The sequence below is a fragment of the Eleutherodactylus coqui genome, chromosome 11, assembly GCF_035609145.1.
Source record: "Eleutherodactylus coqui strain aEleCoq1 chromosome 11, aEleCoq1.hap1, whole genome shotgun sequence".
NCBI lineage: Eukaryota > Metazoa > Chordata > Amphibia > Anura > Eleutherodactylidae > Eleutherodactylus > Eleutherodactylus coqui.
The window spans coordinates 137,054,540-137,078,736 of NC_089847.1; the positions used below are offsets into that span (position 1 = coordinate 137,054,540).

A 24,197-nucleotide genomic window follows, 5' to 3' on the forward strand; every position below is an offset into this window, starting at 1 on the left:
CAGAACGTCTGGTAATCCAGGTGACGTCTCATCATAGAAGAGTAAAGAAATGTGATATTTGTGAAGACCAGAAGATGGAGCAAAGACCAGCGAAGCACTAAGATAAGGTGCCGCCAGCTAAACCGCTACTCCACAGCCAATCCCGCCTGCTCTGGCTGCTCACCTAGGTAGGGCCAGCTGTGCCCGCTTGCTGCTCAACCACCTGTACCCTACCATCGCTGAGGGCACTTAATAGTCTCAATGAGATGTTACATATGGTGCAATGGTAATACACGGAGTCGGAGCCGGTGGGACTTTGGAGAGAGAAGATACATCAAACTATGATGTTCAGAAACGTGAACCGCAGAACAATATCCGGTGCAGATCATGCAGGGCACCATATGCACAGATGTAGCAGAGCCGAACGTGTTTCAATGTCTCTTTTGTGATCGATGGAAGACCACTGATAATATATCAGGCAATGACAACCTCAGCTCTGCTACACCTGATGACTTCAGCAGCACGGCCGCACCGCACATCCCCAGCAGCAGATAACGGGCGCTAAGTGAACAGTCATTCCAATATGACCATTCGATGCTGCGGTTTTGCTGCCTCCTCCACAGACCCCTCTGCAGGTTGCGCTGTAGCTGAGGCCTCGCTCACCGACCCTCCATTGATAAAGCCCCCAGGATGGACGAGCGGGCCTGCGCCGTGCCCTTGGAGCGGGATGGGATTGATGGCTACCTGGCAATAATCGATGCATCAAACATTCATGGCTGTAAAAGAGCAGAGAGCGCTTCCTGCACGGCTCAGCGGCGGGCACAGAGCTGGCATCTGCACGGGCATCCTATGGATGATATGCAGGGAATAGCGTGGCGGATGTCACCCTGTCTGCAGCTACAGTTTTCATTCATGCTTCTCCATCTCTCGCCCCCTCCCGTTCGCTCCCTATGGCTTTTTTTTTCCTATTCAGTAAAAAAAGCGGTGTGGGTGGGCTCTGCCAGCCTTTCCTATCAATCAAGTCACTGATCTGAGAAGAAGCAGGGGGATAGAAGGGAAGAAACAGAGGGGGAAGATAGCAGAGAGGTGGGTGTGTGATGGTGGTGGTGGGGGGATGATGATGGTAGGGAGGGCAGGCGGTAGGCACTCGGAGGGTGTAGTATAGGATCCAGCATCCTTCTCCGAGCACAGACTGCAGTCCTGAATCCCGGCATATGAGGAGAACACAGCGGAAACTTCCCACAAGGTAACCGTGCCATCTGATGCCCATTCTGCACCCTCGCTGCCATCTCTGTGTCCGCAGGCAATTATATAGCATGCATGGGGAATGGCTGAACGGAATGCATCCATTCATTCAGATATAGCATTGCATTCAGTAGGGATACAGTCTGGAAGCTATAGGTGATGCCCACTGCCCTGCCAGTCCGGTATTACCTGTGGCACTGGAGATGCCATCTCCATCGTTGCACTGATTAATATTAAGGTCACTGGCGATGAGGCTGTTGCTTCTCCTCTACCGGAGGGGATTATTGATCTGTAGGGATGCTGTTGCACGGTGTATAGGTGCCGGCTGTTTATCTGCTGTTTCCTATAGGGGAGCAGCCTGTATACATCTCCGGGAGCTCATTGAGTATTCCTTCCACAGAAGCTCCTCCGCAGTGTTGTCTTCTGCGGGTACACGGCTCTTCTCGCCATGAGAATATGGTGCAGTTTATCCTGTAGCAGATCTCTTGTTCTATCTGGTACCTATGGATATGATTGCTTTATATAGGGTATATATGACATATAGGTCTCAATAAGTGACCCAGCTTTCCACAGACCCTGAATAACAGACAAATCTGCATTGATATGTAGAGGTAGGTCCCTGTGTTCCCTCACTCCTGTTTTCTACTCTGTGTCAGTGTTTACTGCAGCTCTGGTATTCCATTCATGAAGCAGGAGGCTCGGGATGAGCAGTGCTGTTGGTCTTTCTCAGGTTGAGGAGTGAGATCTCAATGTAAATGAGGGAGGACACAGATAAATGGGGAGATCAATAATCTGCAGCTGTAATCAATGCGGGGGGCTCATGGAATACATTTTCAGTGAAGGCTTTGCGTTGTGCCTAGGTTGTAAGGTGGGGGTTACTTATACAACATAGGTAAAGGTTATAACGTATCCCCATACTGCGATATATATGATGAGGGTCCCAATGCACAGAAGGGCAGCAGCTCACCGTATTCTGCCTGTCACATAGTAATGACACATTAGAGGTAGCCTTCTCCTCCAGATGTGACTTGCAGTACTACAACCACCAGCATCCTCTGCCCCACACAGTTACTAATGGACGAGTCCTGGAGATCTGCAATAATTCTAAATGTCTGATCCGATGGTGTATAAAGAGACAGATGTTCAGTGTCCCCTCCACAGTCTATACTATCTACTATCTATAGGTGACTGCTTAGTGTCCCCTCAACAGTCTATACTATCTACTATCTATAGGTGACTGGTCAGTGTCCCCTCAACAGTCTATACTATCTACTATCTATAGGTGACTGGTCAGTGTCCCCTCGCATCTATACTACCTACTATCTATAGGTGACTGCTTAGTGTTACCTCCACAGTCTATACTATCTATACGCGACTGATCAGTGCCCCATCCACCATCTATTCTATTATCTGTAGGTGACTGCTCAGTGCCCCCTCCACCATCTATACTATCTACTATCTATAGGTGACTGTTCAGTGTCCCCTCCACTGCCTACACTATCTATAGGTGACTGCTCAGTGTCCCCTTCGCAGTCTATACTATCTGATATCTATAGGTGACTGCTCAGTCTCCCCTCCACTGCCTATACTATATATAGGTGACTGCTCAGTGTCCCCCTCTGCAGCCTATACTGTATACTATCTATAGGTGACTGCTTAGAGTCACACCCACAGTCTATACTATCTGTAGGTGACTACTCAATGTCCTCTCCACAGTCTATACTATCTATAGGTGATTCCTTAGTGTCATGCCCACCGTCTATACTATATATAGGTGATTGCTCAGTGTCACGTCCGCAGTCTATACTATCTACTATCTATAGGTGACTGCTTAGTGTCCCCTCTGCAGTCTATACTATCTATGGGTAACTGTTCAGTGTCCCCTCCACTGTCTATAATATCTACTATCTATAGGTGAGTGCTTAGTGTCCCTTCCACAGTCTATACTATCTGTAGGTGACTACTCAGTGTCACCCCCACAGTCTATACTATCTATAGGTGACTGTTCAATATCTCATCCGCAGTCTATACTATCTATAGGTAACTGCTCAGTGTCATGTCCACCGTCTATACGTCTATACTATCTACTATCTATAGGTGACTGTTTAATATGTCATCAACAGCCTATACTATCTATTGGTGACTGCTCAGTGTCAGGTCCACAGTCTATACTATCTACTATCTATAGGTGAGTGCTCAGGGTCACCTTCACAGTCTATACTATCTATAGGTGACTGTTCAGTGCCCCCTTTGCAGTCTATACTTTCTACAGGTGACTGCTTAGTGTCCCCTCCACCGTCTACAATATCTACTATCTATAGGTGAGTGCTTAGTGTCACCTTCACAGTCTATACTATCTGTAGGCGACTGCTCAGTGTCACCCCCCACAGTCTGTACTATCTATAGGTGACTGTTCAATATCTCATCCGCAGTCTATACTATCTATAGGTGACTGCTCAGTGTCATGTCCACAGTCTACACTGTATACTATCTATAGGTGACTGTTCAGTGTCCCCTCTGCCATCTATACTGTCTATAGGTGACTGCTTGGTGTCCCCTCCCCCTTCTATATTATCTATAAGTGACTGCTTAGTGTCACCCACACAGTCTATACTATCTGTAGGCGACTACTCTGTGTCCCCTTCACAGTCTATACTATCTACTATCTATGGGTGACTGCTCAGGGTCACCTCCATAGTCTATACTATCTATAGGCGACTGCTCAGTGTCCCCTTTGCCGTCTGTACTATCTATGGGTAACTGCTCATTGCCCCCTCCACATCTATACTATCTATAGGTGACTACTCAGTGTCCCCTCCACAGTCTATACTAACTACTATCTATAGGTGACTGCTCAGTGTCCCCTCCACAGTTTATACTATCTATAATTGACTGCTCAGTGTCACCTTCACAGTCTATACTATCTACTATCTTTAGGTGACTGCTCAATGTCCCCTCCACAATAAAACCATCTACTATCTATAGGTGACTGCTCAGTGTCACCCCCAGAGTCTATATCATCTACTATCTACGGGTGACTGCTCAGTGTCACCTCCATGTTCTATACAATCTACTTTCTATAGGTGACTGCCCAGTGTCCCCTCCACAGTCTATACTATCTACTATCTTTTGGTGACTGCTCAGTGTCCCATCCACATCTACGCTATCTATAGGTGACTGCTCGGTGTCACCTCCACAGTCTATACTATCTATAGGTGACTGCCCAGTGTCCCCTCCACAGTCTATACTATCTACTATCCATTGGTGACTACTCAGTGTCCCCTCCACAGTCTATACTATCTACTATCTATGGGTGACTGCTCAGGGTCACCTCCATAGTCTATACTATCTATAGGCGACTGCTCAGTGTCCCCTTTGCAGTCTGTACTATCTATGGGTAACTGCTCATTGCCCCCTCCACATCTATACTATCTATAGGTGACTACGCAGTGTCCCCTCCACAGTCTATACTAACTACTATCCATAGGTGACTGCTCAGTGTCCCCTCCACAGTTTATACTATCTATAATTGACTGCTCAGTGTCACCTTCACAGTCTATACTATCTTCTATCTTTAGGTGACTGCTCAATGTCCCCTCCACAATAAAACCATCTACTATCTATAGGTGACTGCTCAGTGTCACCCCCAGAGTCTAAATCTTCTACTATCTATGGGTGACTGCTCAGTGACACCTCCATGTTCTATACAATCTACTTTCTATAGGTGACTGCCCAGTGTCCCCTCCACAGTCTATACTATCTACTATCTTTTGGTGACTGCTCAGTGTCCCATCCACATCTACACTATCTATAGGTGACTGCTCGGTGTCACCTCCACAGTCTATACTATCTATAGGTGACTGCCCAGTGTCCCCTCCACAGTCTATACTATCTACTATCCATGGGTGACTACTCAGTGTCCCCTCCACAGTCTATACTATCTACTATCCATGGGTAACTGTTCAGTGCCACCTCCACAGTCTATACCATCTACTACCTATAGGTGACTGCTCAGTGTCCCCTCCACATTCTATACAATCTACTATTCATAGGTGACTGCTCAGTGTCACCTCCACGTCTATACTATCTACTATCCTTAGGTGACTGGTCAGTGTCCCATCCACAATTTATATAAGCTACTATCTATAGGTGACTGGTCAGTGTCACCTCCACAGACTATATGTATACCTCTCAACTTCTGTGGAAAAGAAATTCGGAATGTAAGGCGTGTGGAACGTGCTGTGGACCTTTTTCTAGGCCCTGCCCCCAGCCAGTCCCCACCCCTGACCACACCCTCGGTGACCCTGATGCCTTTAGGGTCACCGAGGGTCATGAACCTAGTCTCTATCTTTGTCCATGCCTCTATCAGCAGGATGTGCTTTTAGGAGTGGAACTCAAAATTTTAACAGCACCGTCACTACCTGATGATTAAATGATACAAGTGACATGCTGAGGATGTAGCCACCGCAGGGGATTATCACTAAGAAAATGAGACTAAATACTCAAAATATACATTATTGTAATCATTGGTGGTAGAACAGCTCATTACATAAATGCGGCCCCAGAACCAAGATCAATAGGGGATACATTGTAAAGTCAGGTCCGGCCTACTATTCAGGCTTGTGCTTCCTAATATGATGGGAGTTGTCAGACCACCAGGAATACCCCTTCCATCATGGCTTTACAGACCACACAGTCACTGCAGGACCAGTAAACAATGACATTGTGACTCACACATGAGGTCATCTCTAAGTAGCATTGTGGTTTTCTTCTCCATCCAGTCCAAATCGACATGATAGCTTCTCTCGTACAAAACCTGTTTCTTTAGAGGTTTCCACACAGATGTTTTTGGTTCTTTTCTTCTTCATATCCATGATCCCTATGTTAAGATAAAGGACTAATAGTGTATAACAATGCAACTGCCAGCACCCCGAGTAATGAATAACAAGCCACACTGGGCCCTGGTTGTAAATAAGGAGCTATATTGCCCCCCTGTAGTAATAAATAGCCATACTGCCCCCTGTAGTAATATATAGCCATAATTTCCTCCTGTAGTAATATGTAGCCAACTGTCTCCCTGTAGTAATATATAGCCATAGTTTCCTCCTGTAGTAATATATAGCCATACTGTCCCTCTATAATAATATATAGCCATAATGTCCCCCTGTAATAATATACAGCCATACTGTCTCCCTGTAGGGTTTTATAGCCATATTGTGACCCTGTAGTGTTATATAGCCATAATGTTCCCCTATACTAATATATAACTATACTGTCCCCTATAGTAATATATAGCCACAATGTCCCCTATAGCAATATATAGCCATAGTTATATATAGCCTCCATAGTCTATATAATATACTATGCTTGTAGGTGACTACTCAGTGTCCCCTCGAGTCAATAATCTACCATATATAGGTGACTACTCAGTATCACTTCCACAGTCTATATAATCTACTATCTATAGTTGACTGCTCAGCATATCTTCCATAGTCTACATAATCTATCACATATAGATGACTGCTTTGTATCATTTACACAGTCTATATAATCAGTTGTATAGGTGACTGCTCAGTATCCCTTCTACAGTCTATACAATCTACTATTATATACATTACTGGAGGGCAAGATGACTGGACTCAGACTCACGGATTTTGGCCATGTAGTGTGGGCAGAGTCGCTAGAAAAATCTATAATGCTTGGACAGATCAGTGGCAAAAGGAGACCCGACCGCCAAAGGACACAATGGCGGATACCGTCAGAGCTGATACTGGCATGGATATCACACAACTGAAAGAAGCGAAACCGAAAACCATGGAGGGAGCCTGTAGGTCACCGAGGGTCATGAATAAACGTATAACAACGCAGCACTCTATGCAGGATTCACCAACCTAAGTTGGACTTCAGTAAGAAGTGAATGGTGCAATAGCCCAGCGAGGTCCGGATCAAGACCCAACAAATAGACCAATATATAAGGTGAAGCCAGGCAGCAGCTGATGTATAACAATAAGTAGAAAAACTTATTATTCCTCCATATTAAAAAGAGACTGGCGACGTTTCGGCTTCGCCTGAAGCCTTTCTCAAGCCCCGAGGGTCATGAATGACCAAACTGCTAACAACAATTGTAGGTGACTTCTTAACATCACTTCCAAACGATATAATCCATTATATAGGTGACTGCTCAGTATCGTTTCCACTGTCTATATACTCCGTTATATATCAGTGACTGCTCAGTATGACTCCCACTGTCTATATACTCTGTTATATATAGGTGACTGCTCAGTATTACTCCCCCTGTCTATATACTCCGTTATATATGAGTGACTGCTCAGTATTACTCCCCCTGTCTATATGCTCCGTTATATATGAGTGACAGCTCAGTATCGTTTGCACTGTCTATATACTCCGTTATATATGAGTGACTGCTCAGTATCGTTTCCACTGTCTATATACTCCGTTATATATAGGTGACTGCTCAGTATCACTCCCACTGTCTATATACTCCGTTATATATAGGTGACTGCTCAGTATTACTCCCCCTGTCTATATGCTCCGTTATATATGAGTGACAGCTCAGTATCGTTTGCACTGTCTATATACTCCGTTATATATGAGTGACTGCTCAGTATTACTCCCCCTGTCTATATACTCCGTTATATATGAGTGACTGCTCAGTATCGTTTCCACTGTCTATATACTCCGTTATATATGAGTGACTGCTCAGTATGACTCCCACAATTTATATCATTTGTTGTATATAAGTTACTACTTAGTATCACTGGTAGTCTACTATATATAACCCATTGTCTATAGGTGCTCAGTATCACTTCCACAGTCCATATAATCCATTGCTGCATGTACAAGCTCTCCCAGTATGTGACGTGGTTGTGAAGGAATTAGTCCATACATCGCTGCCACCACTTACTGGTAAGGCCAGACGTCCCAAGTACAGATTGCTGTCCAGCAGTAAACCCTATGGAGACTATACCTTCAGAACAAAGACTAAGCCTGATAATGTTCTAAGCTTTAATACAAAACTGTGCAGCGCTTACAAAGAGATAAAAAGACCGATATGAGCAAAGGGGGAGAAGATACAGAAGACCTAAAACTTACAGCAAGTCATTAAAGGGAACCTGACACCTCCCTACAGTGCCATAAACTAAGTGATGGTGTTGTCAGGGGAGGTGGCGAGGGATGGATTGTTTATACTCGCCCGCTCTCCTGTTCCGGCGCTGCCACCAGCTAACGTCTACGCACCGCAGATCTATGGGAGAGTTCACACGCGGCAATCTAGAGTCAGGTATCATCAGATTGCACAGTATTACTACACTAGTCCTAATTAAAGGGGCATTCCCGTCATGGTCGAGGTCAGAATACCCCTCTGTACACTGTGGCCAGGGTGACCAGAAGTACAGAAACAGACAAGCGGGTGGTGCTACGCTGCTGCCATAGCTACCACTGACTTCTACAGGAGTTACCGAAACAGCATACAGAAGTCTGCTTGACTGTTTCCGTAACTTCCGACCACCGCCAGTCACTGTATACAAGCGGGGCAGAGTTGGTAGAGATCAGATCTGGAGGTGCGGGTGGTGGCACCGGCGTCTATCAGGCTTCTATGGCCTCTCCTGCGGACAACCTTTCATTATGGGCGAGGAGTCCGCTCGATGCGCCAAGTGCCGGGTCTACAGGCCAACGGCGATGGAACCGGGAGGACTACCCTAAATCAAGCAGCCCCGTCCTGTGGGCCCAGGAACATAGTACATAGGGTCTGCTAGGACCCCGCTATTATCTCTTCTGTAGGGGCGTAATAAGAGTGGGTGCAGTTGCTGGAGCTTTGGGAGGCCATAAGGTCTCTCTTCCTCATATAAAGGAGCAGATTTATGAAACTGTCTAAAATAAACTGTCTTTGTTGCCCGTGGCAGCCAATCCCATCACAGCTTTGATTTTTCAAAAGAACTATGAGAAATGAAAGCTGAGGTGTGATTGGTTAAGTATGTGCAAGCAGCAAGTCTTTACAACAGGCCAGGCCCCTTTTATGCAAAGCCACGCTCTCTGTGTCCCATAATAGTAACCTTCAGTGACCCCCTCACAGTAATAGCGCCCCTCAATGACCTTCTCACAGTAATAGTGCCCCTCAGTGACCTCCTCACAGTAATAGTGCCTCTCAGTGACCTCCTCACAGTAATAGTGCCCCTCAGTGACCTCCTTACAATAATAGTGCCCCTCGGTGACCTCCTCACAGTAATAGTGCCCCTTAGTGACCCCTCACAGTAATAGTGCCCCTCAGTGAGCTCCTCACAGAAATAGTGCCCCTCAGTGACCCCCCTCACAGTAATAGTGCCTCTTAGTGACCTCCTCACAGTAATAGTGCCCCTCAGTGGCCCCCTCACAGTAATAGTGCCTCTCAGTGACCTCCTCACAGTAATAGTGTCCCTCAGTGACCTCCTCACAGTAATAGTGCCCCTCAGTGACCTCCTCCCAGTAATAGTGCCCCTCAGTGACCCCCACACAGTAATAGTGTCCCTCAGTGACCCCCTCACAGTAATAGTGCCCCTCAGTGACCTCCTCCCAGTAATAGTGCCCCTCAGTGACCCCCACACAGTAATAGTGTCCCTCAGTGACCCCCTCACAGTAATAGTGCCCCTCAGTGACCCCCTCACAGTAATAGTGCTCCTCAGTGACCTCCTCACTGTAATAGTGCCTCTCAGTGACCTCCTCACAGTAATAGTGCCCCTCAGTGATCTCCTCACAGTAATAGTGCCCCTCAGTGACCACCTCACAGTAATAGTGCCCCTCAGTGACTTCCTCACTGTAATAGTGCCTCTCAGTGACCTCCTCACAGTAATGGTGCCCCTCAGTGACCACCTCACAGTAATAGTGCCCCTCAGTGACCTCCTCACAGTAATAGTGTCCCTCAGTGACCCCCTCACAGTAACAGTGCCCCTCAGTAACCACCTCACAGTAATAGTGTCCCTTAGTGACCCCCCTCACAGTAATAGTGCCCCTCAGTGACCTCCTCACAGTAATAGTGCCCCTCAGTGACCCCCCTCACAGTAATAGTGCCCCTCAGTGACCCCCCTCACAGTAATAGTGCCTCTCAGTGACCTCCTCACAGTAATAGTGTCCCTCAGTGACCCCCTCACAGTAATAGTGCCCCTCAGTGACCTCCTCCTAGTAATAGTGCCCCTCAGTGACCCCCACACAGTAATAGTGTCCCTCAGTGACTTCCTCACAGTAATAGTGCCTCTCAGTGACCCCCTCACAGTAATAGTGCCCCTCAGTGACCCCCTCACAGTAATAGTGCTCCTCAGTGACCTCCTCACTGTAATAGTGCCTCTCAGTGACCTCCTCACAGTAATAGTGCCCCTCAGTGACCACCTCACAGTAATAGTGCCCCTCAGTGACCTCCTCACTGTAATAGTGCCTCTCAGTGACCTCCTCACAGTAATAGTGCCCCTCAGTGACCACCTCACAGTAATAGTGCCCCTCAGTGACCTCCTCACAGTAATAGTGTCCCTCAGTGACCTCCTCACAGTAATAGTGCCCCTCAGTGACCCCCTCACAGTAACAGTGCCCCTCAGTGACCACCTCACAGTAATAGTGTCCCTTAGTGACCTCCTCACAGTAATAGTGCCCCTCAGTGACTCCTCACAGTAATAGTGTCCCTCAGTTACCACCTCACAGTAACAGTGCCCCTCAGTGACCTCCTCACAGTAATAGTGTCCCTTAGTGACCTCCTCACAGTAATAGTGCCCCTCAGTGACTCCTCACAGTAATAGTGTCCCTCAGTGACCTCCTCACTGTAATAGTGCCTCTCAGTGACCTCCTCACAGTAATAGTGCCCCTCAGTGACCACCTCACAGTAATAGTGCCCCTCAGTGACCTCCTCACTGTAATAGTGCCTCTCAGTGACCTCCTCACAGTAATAGTGCCCCTCAGTGACCTCCTCACTGTAATAGTGCCTCTCAGTGACCTCCTCACAGTAATAGTGCCCCTCAGTGACCACCTCACAGTAATAGTGCCCTTCAGTGACCTCCTCACAGTAAAAGTGTCCCTCTGTGACCTCCTCACAGTAATAGTGCCCCTCAGTGACCCCCTCACAGTAATAGTGTCCCTTAGTGACCTCCTCACAGTAATAGTGCCCCTCAGTGACTCCTCACAGTAATAGTGCCCCTCAGTGACCACCTCACAGTAATAGTGTCCCTCAGTGACCTCCTCACAGTAATAGTGTCCCTCAGTGACCTCCTCACAGTAATAGTGCCCCTCAGTGACCTCCTCACAGTAATAGTTCCCCTCAGTGACCTCCTCATAGTAATAGTGCCCCTCAGTGACCACCTCACAGTAACAGTGTCCCTTAGTGACCTCCTCACAGTAATAGTGTCCCTTAGTGACCTCCTCACAGTAATAGTGCCCCTCAGTGACTCCTCACAGTAATAGTGTCCCTCAGTGACAACCTCACAGTAACAGTGCCCCTCAGTGACCTCCTCACAGTAATAGTGTCCCTTAGTGACCTCCTCACAGTAATAGTGCCCCTCAGTGACTCCCTCACAGTAATAGTGTCCCTCAGTGACCTCCTCACTGTAATAGTGCCTCTCAGTGACCTCCTCACAGTAATAGTGCCCCTCAGTGACCACCTCACAGTAATAGTGCCCCTCAGTGACCTCCTCACTGTAATAGTGCCTCTCAGTGACCTCCTCACAGTAATAGTGCCCCTCAGTGACCTCCTCACTGTAATAGTGCCTCTCAGTGACCCCCTCACAGTAATAGTGCCCCTCAGTGACCACCTCACAGTAATAGTGCCCCTCAGTGACCTCCTCACAGTAATAGTGTCCCTCAGTGACCTCCTCACAGTAATTGTGCCCCTCAGTGACCCCCTCACAGTAATAGTGTCCCTTAGTGACCTCCTCACAGTAATAGTGCCCCTCAGTGACTCCTCACAGTAATAGTGTCCCTCAGTGACCTCCTCACAGTAATTGTGCCCCTCAGTGACCCCCTCACAGTAATAGTGTCCCTCAGTGACCTCCTCACAGTAATAGTGCCCCTCAGTGACCTCCTCACAGTAATAGTGCCCCTCAGTGACCTCCTCACAGTAATAGTGCCCCTCAGTGACCTCCTCACAGTAATAGTGCCCCTCAGGGACCTCCTCGCAGTAATAGTGCCCCTCAGTGACCTCCTCACAGTAATAGTGCTCCTCAGTGACCCCCTCACAGTAATAGTGCCCCTCAGTGACCCCCTCACAGTAATAGTGTCCCTTAGTGACCTCCTCACAGTAATAGTGCCCCTCAGTGACCTCCTCATAGTAATAGTGCCCCTGACTGACCCGCTCGTGGTAATAGTGCCCCTCACTGACCCCCTAACGGTAATAGTGCCCCTCAGTGAGTACCCCCTCAGAGTAAGTAACTCCCTTAATGGCCCCAGTCGCAATAGTGTTCCGTTTAATAATACTGACCACCATAATGCCCCCATAGTGGTCCCAGTAGTATTATATAACAACTAATCACAGCACAGCTTTCATGTTACCTCAGCGGTATAATATATAACAACCAATCACTGTGCAGCTTTCATGTTACCTCAGCAGTATAATATAGAGCAACCAATCACAGCGCAGCTTTCATGTTACCTCAGCGGTATAATATATAACAACCAATCACTGTGCAGCTTTCATGTTACCTCAGTGTCATATATAACAACCAATCACAGCGCAGCTTTCATGTTACCTCAGCAGTATAATATATAGCAACCAATCACTGCACAGCTTTCATGTTACCTCAGCAGTATAATATATAACAACCAATCACAGCGCAGCTTTCATGTTTCCTCAGCAGTATAATATATAACAACCAATCACAGCGCAGCTTTCATGTTACCTCAGTATAATATATAACAACCAATCACAGCGCAGCTTTCATGTTACCTCAGTATAATATATAACAACCAATCACAGCGCAGCTTTCATGTTACCTCAGTATAATATATAACAACCAATCATAGCACAGCTTTCATGTTACCTCAGTATAATATATAACAACCAATCACAGAGCAGCTTTCATGTTACCTCAGCAGTATAATATATAACAACCAATCACAGTGCAGCTTTCATGTTACCTCAGTATAATATATAACAACCAATCACAGCGCAGCTTTCATGTTACCTCAGCAGTATAATATATAACAACCAATCACAGCGCAGCTTTCATGTTACCTCAGCAATATAATATATAGCAACCAATCACTACGCAGCTTTCATGTTACCTCAGTATAATATATAACAACCAATCACAGCGCAGCTTTCATGTTACCTCAGCAGTATAATATATAACAACCAATCACAGCGCAGCTTTCATGTTACCTCAGCTTTATAATATATAACAACCAATCACAGCGCAGCTTTCATGTTACCTCAGTATAATATATAACAACCAATCACAGCGCAGCTTTCATGTTACCTCAGCAGTATAATATATAACAACCAATCACAGAGCAGCTTTCATGTTACCTCAGTGGTATAATATATAACAACCAATCACAGCGCAGCTTTCATGTTACCTCAGTATAATATATAACAACCAATCACAGCGCAGCTTTCATGTTACCTCAGTATAATATATAACAACCAATCACAGCGCAGCTTTCATGTTACCTCAGTATAATATATAACAACCAATCACAGCACAGCTTTCATGTTACCTCAGCAGTATAATATATAACAACCAATCACAGCGCAGCTTTCATGTTCCCTCCACAGGGTAAGACATAGTTTTCTGTGGCCCCTGTAGATGGTCGGACCTGCAGACCCCCACCATGTCTGTCGGCGGCCGCCCTCACACTGACCCCCTCTCTCCTTCATGTTGTCACCTGGGGGTCTCGGCTCGTCCTCCTAAACGGCGCTGCTTATCTCCTGTCTGAAGCAGTTTGGTTGCCTCCATGATGAAGCGGTCTCGGCCCCTGAGGGCCGCGCTGCAGGAGACGCTTACAAATGTGACATTTCATTGCTGATGAGGATACAAACCATGTTAGACGTGTTCGCAGTGAGCGCGCTGGAAGGGAGCCGCCATGTTGTTTCCTAAACGGCCCCAATTATTGGCTGCTCCCCTCCAGGGACCGGTGCTGGCAACTTCATGTCTGCCTGCAATATGTGATGTTATATCTCCTGCATGGATATGGCTGCGTTCACACGGGCGTCCGGCAGCGATACGGACGGATCTCGCGGGTGACAATAACACATGGGTGTCAGTGATTCTTCACCAGCGATGCTACGAGACTGAACATTCTCTGCCGCTCCGATCTGGGGGCGATTCCTCGCAAGGAGCCCCGTTATCTTCTAAGACAATGGCATCACACACCATAGATCGCACGCTTAAGAGGGCAATAACGGTCCACGGTTTGTGGACACATATCACGCCCGCCCTGTGCAGCTGCCCTCATACAGACATATTTATCACCTCAGCAGTCCCGTGTTCTGCAGGTTTGGGATATGGATGTCCTCTCATGTAAGGTTTTTTGGGGGGCGGATTTTGGGCAGAGGAACAATGCCCTACAGATGACAATACAGAGCTGACTACATTAACAATGTTATGGGGGCACTGACTGTGATACACAATGTTATGGGGCACTAAGTGTATGTAACAATGTTATGGGGGCACTGACTGTGATACACAATGTTATGGGGCACTAAGTGTATGTAACAATGTTATGGGGGCACTGACTGTGATACACAATGTTATGGGGGCACTAAGTGTATCTAACAATGTTATGGGGCACTAAGTGTATGTAACAATCTTATGGGGGCACTGAATGTGATACACAATGTTATGGGGGCACTAAGTGTATCTAACAATGTTATGGGGGCACTGACTGTGATACACAATGTTATGGGGGCACTAAGTGTATGTAACAATGTTATGGGGGCACTAAGTGTATGTAACAATGTTATGGGGCACTAAGTGTATGTAACAATGTTATGGGGGCACTAAGTGTATTTAACAATGTTATGGGGCACTAAGTGTATGTAACAATGTTGTGGGGGCACTGAATGTGATACACAATGTTATGGGGCACTAAGTGTATGTAACAATGTTATGGGGGCACTGACTGTGATACACAATGTTATGGGGCACTAAGTGTATGTAACAATGTTATGGGGGCACTGACTGTGATACACAATGTTATGGGGCACTAAGTGTATGTAACAATGTTATGGGGGCACTGACTGTGATACACAATGTTATGGGGCACTAAGTGTATGTAACAATGTTATGGGGGCACTGACTGTGATACAGAATGTTATGGGGGCACTAAGTGTATGTAACAATGTTATGGGGCACTAAGTGTATGTAACAGTGTTATGGGGCACTAAGTGTATGTAACAATGTTGTGGGGGCACTGAATGTGATACACAATGTTATAGGGCACTAAGTGTATGTAACAATGTTATGGGGGCACTGACTGTGATACACAATGTTATGGGGCACTAAGTGTATGTAACAATGTTATGGGGGCACTGACTGTGATACACAATGTTATGGGGCACTAAGTGTATGTAACAATGTTATGGGGGCACTGAATGTGATTCACAATGTTAAGGGGCACTAAGTGTATGTAACAATGTTATGGGGGCACTAAGTGTATGTAACAATGTTATGGGGCACTAAGTGTATGTAACAATGTTATGGGGGCACTGACTGTGATACACAATGTTATGGGGCACTAAGTGTATGTAACAATGTTATAGGGCACTGACTGTGATACACAATGTTATGGGGCACTAAGTGTATGTAACAAGGTTATGGGGGCACTGACTGTGATTGACAATGTTATGGGGCACTAAGTGTATGTAACAATGTTATGGGGGCACTGACTGTGATTGACAATGTTATGGGGCACTAAGTGTATGTAACAAGGTTATGGGGGCACTGACTGTGATACACAATGTTATGGGACACTAAGTGTATGTAACAATGTTATGGGGCACTAAGTGTATGTAACAATGTTATGGGGGCACTGACTGTAATACACAATGTTATGGGGCACTAAGTGTATGTAACAATGTTATAGGGCACTGACTGTGATACACAATGTTATGGGGCACTAAGTGTATGTAACAAGGTTATGGGGGCACTGACTGTGATACACAATGTTATGGGGCACTAAGTGTATGTAACAATGTTATGGGGGCACTAAGTGTATGTAACAATGTTATGGGGGCACTGACTGTGATTGACAATGTTATGGGGCACTAAGTGTATGTAACAATGTTATGGGGGCACTAAGTGTATGTAACAATGTTATGGGGGCACTGACTGTGATTGACAATGTTATGGGGCACTAAGTGTATGTAACAATGTTATGGGGCACTAAGTGTATGTAACAATGTTATGGGGGCACTGACTGTGATACACAATGTTATGGGGGCACTAAGTGTATGTAACAATCTTATGGGGGCACTGACTGTGATACACAATGTTATGGGGGCACTAAGTGTATGTAACAATGTTATGGGGGCACTGAATGTGATACACAATGTTATGGGGCACTAAGTGTATGTAACAATATTATGGGGGCACTAAGTGTATGTAACAATGTTATGGGGGCACTGACTGTGATTGACAATGTTATGGGGGCACTAAGTGTATGTAACAATGTTATGGGGCACTAGTGTATGTAACAATGTTATGGGGGCACTGACTGTGATACACAATGTTATGGGGCACTAAGTGTATGTAACAATGTTATGGGGGCACTGACTGTGATACACAATGTTATGGGGCACTAAGTGTATGTAACAAGGTTATGGGGGCACTAAGTGTATGTAACAATGTTATGGGGGCACTGAATGTGATACACAATGTTATGGGGCACTAAGTGTATGTAACAATGTTATGGGGGCACTGACTGTGATACACAATGTTATGGGGGCACTAAGTGTATGTAACAATGTTATGGGGGCACTAAGTGTATGTAACAATGTTATGGGGCACTAAGTGTATGTAACAATGTTATGGGGGCACTAAGTGTATGTAACAATGTTATGGGGGCACTAAGTGTATGTAACAATGTTATGGGGCACTAAGTGTATGTAACAATGTTGTGGGGGCACTGAATGTGATACACAATGTTATGGGGCACTAAGTGTATGTAACAATGTTATGGGGGCACTGACTGTGATACACAATGTTATGGGGCACTAAGTGTATGTAACAATGTTATGGGGGCACTGACTGTGATACACAATGTTAAGGGGCACTAAGTGTATGTAACAATGTTATGGGGGCACTAAGTGTATGTAACAATGTTATGGGGCACTAAGTGTATGTAACAATGTTATGGGGCACTAAGTGTATGTAACAATGTTATGGGGCACTAAGTGTATGTAACAATGTTATGGGGGCACTAAGTGTATGTAACAATGTTATGGGGGCACTAAGTGTATGTAACAATGTTATGGGGCACTAAGTGTATGTAACAATGTTATGGGGGCACTGACTGTGATACACAATGTTATGGGGCACTAAGTGTATGTAACAATGTTATAGGGCACTGACTGTGATACACAATGTTATGGGGCACTAAGTGTATGTAACAAGGTTATGGGGGCACTGACTGTGATTGACAATGTTATGGGGCACTAAGTGTATGTAACAATGTTATGGGGGCACTGACTGTGATTGACAATGTTATGGGGCACTAAGTGTATGTAACAATGTTATGGGGCACTAAGTGTATGTAACAATGTTATGGGGGCACTGACTGTAATACACAATGTTATGGGGCACTAAGTGTATGTAACAATGTTATAGGGCACTGACTGTGATACACAATGTTATGGGGCACTAAGTGTATGTAACAAGGTTATGGGGGCACTGACTGTGATTGACAATGTTATGGGGCACTAAGTGTATGTAACAATGTTATGGGGGCACTGACTGTGATTGACAATGTTATGGGGCACTAAGTGTATGTAACAATGTTATGGGGCACTAAGTGTATGTAACAATGTTATGGGGGCACTGACTGTGATACACAATGTTATGGGGGCACTAAGTGTATATAACAATGTTATGGGGGCACTGACTGTGATACACAATGTTATGGGGGCACTAAGTGTATGTAACAATCTTATGGGGGCACTGACTGTGATACACAATGTTATGGGGGCACTAAGTGTATGTAACAATGTTATGGGGCACTGACTGTGATACACAATGTTATGGGGGCACTAAGTGTATGTAACAATCTTATGGGGGCACTGACTGTGATACACAATGTTATGGGGGCACTAAGTGTATGTAACAATGTTATGGGGGCACTGAATGTGATACACAATGTTATGGGGCACTAAGTGTATGTAACAATATTATGGGGGCACTAAGTGTATGTAACAATGTTATGGGGGCACTGACTGTGATTGACAATGTTATGGGGGCACTAAGTGTATGTAACAATGTTATGGGGCACTAGTGTATGTAACAATGTTATGGGGGCACTGACTGTGATACACAATGTTATGGGGCACTAAGTGTATGTAACAAGGTTATGGGGGCACTAAGTGTATGTAACAATGTTATGGGGGCACTGACTGTGATTGACAATGTTATGGGGCACTAAGTGTATGTAACAATGTTATGGGGCACTAAGTGTATGTAACAATGTTATGGGGCACTAAGTGTATGTAACAATGTTATGGGGCACTAAGTGTATGTAACAATATTATGGGGGCACTAAGTGTATGTAACAATGTTATGGGGGCACTGACTGTGATTGACAATGTTATGGGGGCACTAAGTGTATGGAACAATGTTATGGGGCACTAAGTGTACGTAACAATGTTATGGGGCACTAATTGTATGTAACAATGTTATGGGGCACTAAGTGTATGTAACAAGGTTATGAGGGCACTGACTGTGATACACAATGTTATGGGGCACTAAGTGTATGTAACAATGTTATGGGGGCACTGAATGTGATACACAATGTTATGGGGCACTAAGTGTATGTAACAATGTTATGGGGGCACTGACTGTGATTGACAATGTTATGGGGCACTAAGTGTATGTAACAATGTTATGGGGCACTAAGTGTATGTAACAATGTTATGGGGGCACTGAATGTGATACACAATGTTATGGGGGCACTAAGTGTATCTAACAATGTTATGGGGGCACTGACTGTGATACACAATGTTATGGGGGCACTAAGTGTATGTAACAATGTTATGGGGGCACTGAATGTGATACACAATGTTATGGGGCACTAAGTGTATGTAACAATATTATGGGGGCACTGACTGTGATTGACAATGTTATGGGGCACTAAGTGTATGTAACAATGTTATGGGGCACTAAGTGTATGTAACAATGTTATGGGGGCACTGACTGTGATTGACAATGTTATGGGGGCACTAAGTGTATGTAACAATGTTATGGGGCACTAGTGTATGTAAAAATATTATGGGGGCACTAAGTGTATGTAACAATGTTATGGGGGCACTGACTGTGATTGACAATGTTATGGGGGCACTAAGTGTATGTAACAATGTTATGGGGCACTAGTGTATGTAACAATGTTATGGGGGCACTGACTGTGATACACAATGTTATGGGGCACTAAGTGTATGTAACAAGGTTATGGGGGCACTAAGTGTATGTAACAATGTTATGGGGGCACTGACTGTGATTGACAATGTTATGGGGCACTAAGTGTATGTAACAATGTTATGGGGCACTAAGTGTATGTAACAATGTTATGGGGCACTAAGTGTATGTAACAATATTATGGGGGCACTAAGTGTATGTAACAATGTTATGGGGGCACTGACTGTGATTGACAATGTTATGGGGCACTAAGTGTATGTAACAATGTTATGGGGGCACTAAGTGTATGGAACAATGTTATGGGGCACTAAGTGTATGTAACAATGTTATGGGGCACTAAGTGTATGTAACAATGTTATGGGGGCACTGACTGTGATTGACAATGTTATGGGGCACTAAGTGTATGTAACAATGTTATGGGGGCACTAAGTGTATGTAACAATGTTATGGGGCACTAAGTGTATGTAACAATGTTATGGGGCACTAAGTGTATGTAACAATGTTATGGGGGCACTAAGTGTATGTAACAATGTTTTGGGGCACTAAGTGTATGGAACAATGTTATGGGGCACTAAGTGTATGTAACAATGTTATGGGGCACTAAGTGTATGGAACAATGTTATGGGGCACTAAGTGTATGTAACAATGTTATGGGGGCACTAAGTGTATGGAACAATGTTATGGGGCACTAAGTGTATGTAACAATGTTATGGGGCACTAAGTGTATGTAACAATGTTATGGGGGCACTAAGTGTATGTAACAATGTTATGGGGCACTAAGTGTATGTAACAATGTTATGGGGGCACTAAGTGTATGGAACAATGTTATGGGGCACTAAGTGTATGTAACAATGTTATGGGACACTAAGTGTATGTAACAATGTTATGGGGCACTAAGTGTATGTAACAATGTTATGGGACACTAAGTGTATGTAACAATGTTATGGGGGCACTAAGTGTATGGACAATGTTATGGGGCACTAAGTGTATGTAACAATGTTATGGGGGCACTGACTGTAATACACAATGTTATGGGGGCACTAAGTGTATGTAACAATGTTATGGGGCACTAAGTGTATGTAACAATGTTATGGGGGCACTAAGTGTACGTAACAATGTTATGGGGGCACTGACTGTAATACACAATGTTATGGGGGCACTAAGTGTATGTAACAATGTTATGGGGGCACTGACTGTAATACACAATGTTATGGGGGCACTAAGTGTATGTAACAATGTTATGGGGGCACTGACTGTAATACACAATGTTATGGGACACTAAGTGTATGTAACAATGTTATGGGGCACTAAGTGTACGTAACAATGTTATGGGGGCACTGACTGTGATACACAATGTTATGGGGCACTAAGTGTATGTAACAATGTTATGGGGGCACTGAATGTGATTGACAATGTAATGGGGGCACTAAGTGTATGTAACAATGTTATGGGGGCACTGAATGTGATACACAATATTATGGGGGCACTAAGTGTATGTAACAATGTTATGGGGGCACTGACTGTGATACACAATGTTATGGGGGCACTAAGTGTATGTAACAATGTTATGGGGGCACTAAGTGTATGTAACAATGTTATGGGGGCACTGAATGTGATACAGAATGTTATGGGGGCACTAAGTGTATGTAACAATGTTATGGGGGCACTGACTGTGATACACAATGTTATGGGGGCACTAAGTGTATGTAACAATGTTATGGGGGCACTGAATGTGATACAGAATGTTATGGGGGCACTAAGTGTATGTAACAATGTTATGGGGGCTCTGAATGTGATACACAATGTTATGGGACACTAAGTGTACGTAACAAGGTTATGGGGGCACTGAATGTGATACACAATGTTATGGGGCACTAAGTGTATGTAACAATATTATGGGGGCACTAAGTGTATGTAACAATGTTATGGGGGCACTGACTGTGATTGACAATGTTATGGGGCACTAAGTGTATGTAACAATGTTATGGGGCACTAAGTGTATGTAACAATGTTATGGGGGCACTGAATGTGATACACAATGTTATGGGGGCACTGAATGTGATACACAATGTTATGGGGCACTAAGTGTATGTAACAATGTTATGGGGGCACTGAATGTGATACACAATGTTATGGGGGCACTGAATGTGATACACAATGTTATGGGGCACTAAGTGTATGTAACAATATTATGGGGGCACTAAGTGTATGTAACAATGTTATGGGGGCACTGACTGTGATTGACAATGTTATGGGGGCACTAAGTGTATGTAACAATGTTATGGGGCACTAGTGTATGTAACAATGTTATGGGGGCACTGACTGTGATACACAATGTTATGGGGCACTAAGTGTATGTAACAAGGTTATGGGGGCACTAAGTGTATGTAACAATGTTATGGGGGCACTGACTGTGATTGACAATGTTATGGGGCACTAAGTGTATGTAACAATGTTATGGGGCACTAAGTGTATGTAACAATGTTATGGGGCACTAAGTGTATGTAACAATGTTATGGGGCACTAAGTGTATGTAACAATATTATGGGGGCACTAAGTGTATGTAACAATGTTATGGGGGCACTGACTGTGATTGACAATGTTATGGGGCACTAAGTGTATGTAACAATGTTATGGGGGCACTAAGTGTATGGAACAATGTTATGGGGCACTAAGTGTATGTAACAATGTTATGGGGCACTAAGTGTATGTAACAATGTTATGGGGGCACTGACTGTGATTGACAATGTTATGGGGCACTAAGTGTATGTAACAATGTTATGGGGGCACTAAGTGTATGTAACAATGTTATGGGGCACTAAGTGTATGTAACAATGTTATGGGGCACTAAGTGTATGTAACAATGTTATGGGGGCACTAAGTGTATGGAACAATGTTATGGGGCACTAAGTGTATGGAACAATGTTATGGGGCACTAAGTGTATGTAACAATGTTATGGGGCACTAAGTGTATGGAACAATGTTATGGGGCACTAAGTGTATGGAACAATGTTATGGGGCACTAAGTGTATGTAACAATGTTATGGGGGCACTAAGTGTATGTAACAATGTTATGGGGCACTTAGTGTATGTAACAATGTTATGGGGGCACTAAGTGTATGGAACAATGTTATGGGGCACTAAGTGTATGGAACAATGTTATGGGGGCACTAAGTGTATGTAACAATGTTATGGGGCACTAAGTGTATGTAACAATGTTATGGGACACTAAGTGTATGTAACAATGTTATGGGGCACTAAGTGTATGTAACAATGTTATGGGACACTAAGTGTATGTAACAATGTTATGGGGGCACTAAGTGTATGGACAATGTTATGGGGGCACTAAGTGTATGTAACAATGTTATGGGGCACTAAGTGTATGGAACAATGCTATGGGGCACTAAGTGTATGGAACAATGTTATGGGGCACTAAGTGTATGTAACAATGTTATGGGGCACTAAGTGTACGTAACAATGTTATGGGGCACTAAGTGTATGTAACAATGTTATGGGGGCACTAAGTGTATGTAACAATGTTATGGGGGCACTAAGTGTATGGAACAATGTTATGGGGCACTAAGTGTATGGAACAATGTTATGGGGCACTAAGTGTATGTAACAATGTTATGGGGCACTAAGTGTACGTAACAATGTTATGGGGGCACTGACTGTAATACACAATGTTATGGGGGCACTAAGTGTATGTAACAATGTTATGGGGGCACTGACTGTAATACACAATGTTATGGGGGCACTAAGTGTATGTAACAATGTTATGGGGCACTAAGTGTATGTAACAATGTTATGGGGGCACTGACTGTAATACACAATGTTATGGGGGCACTAAGTGTATGTAACAATGTTATGGGGGCACTGACTGTAATACACAATGTTATGGGACACTAAGTGTATGTAACAATGTTATGGGGCATTAAGTGTACGTAACAATGTTATGGGGGCACTGACTGTGATACACAATGTTATGGGGCACTAAGTGTATGTAACAATGTTATGGGGGCACTGAATGTGATTGACAATGTAATGGGGGCACTAAGTGTATGTAACAATGTTATGGGGGCACTGAATGTGATACACAATATTATGGGGGCACTAAGTGTATGTAACAATGTTATGGGGGCACTGACTGTGATACACAATGTTATGGGGCACTAAGTGTATGTAACAATGTTATGGGGGCACTGAATGTGATACACAATGTTATGGGGGCACTAAGTGTAGGTAACAATGTTATGGGGGGACTGAATGTGATTGACAATGTTATGGGGGCACTAAGTGTATGTAACAATGTTATGGGGGCACTGAATGTGATTGACAATGTTATGGGGGCACTAAGTGTATGTAACAATGTTATGGGGGCAC

General features: G+C 44.6%; 1 protein-coding gene across 1 annotated transcript in view; it reads left to right on the forward strand.

Annotated features, from left to right (window-relative positions):
• Positions 1-1,140: 1,140 nt before the first annotated feature.
• PTPN5 (protein tyrosine phosphatase non-receptor type 5) overlaps positions 1,141-24,197 on the forward strand; it is an 84,268-nt gene continuing 61,211 nt past the window's right edge. The window contains exon 1 of the mRNA XM_066582527.1: positions 1,141-1,225. The gene's annotated coding sequence lies outside the window, so the exon portion shown is untranslated. The remainder of the gene's footprint in view (positions 1,226-24,197) is intronic.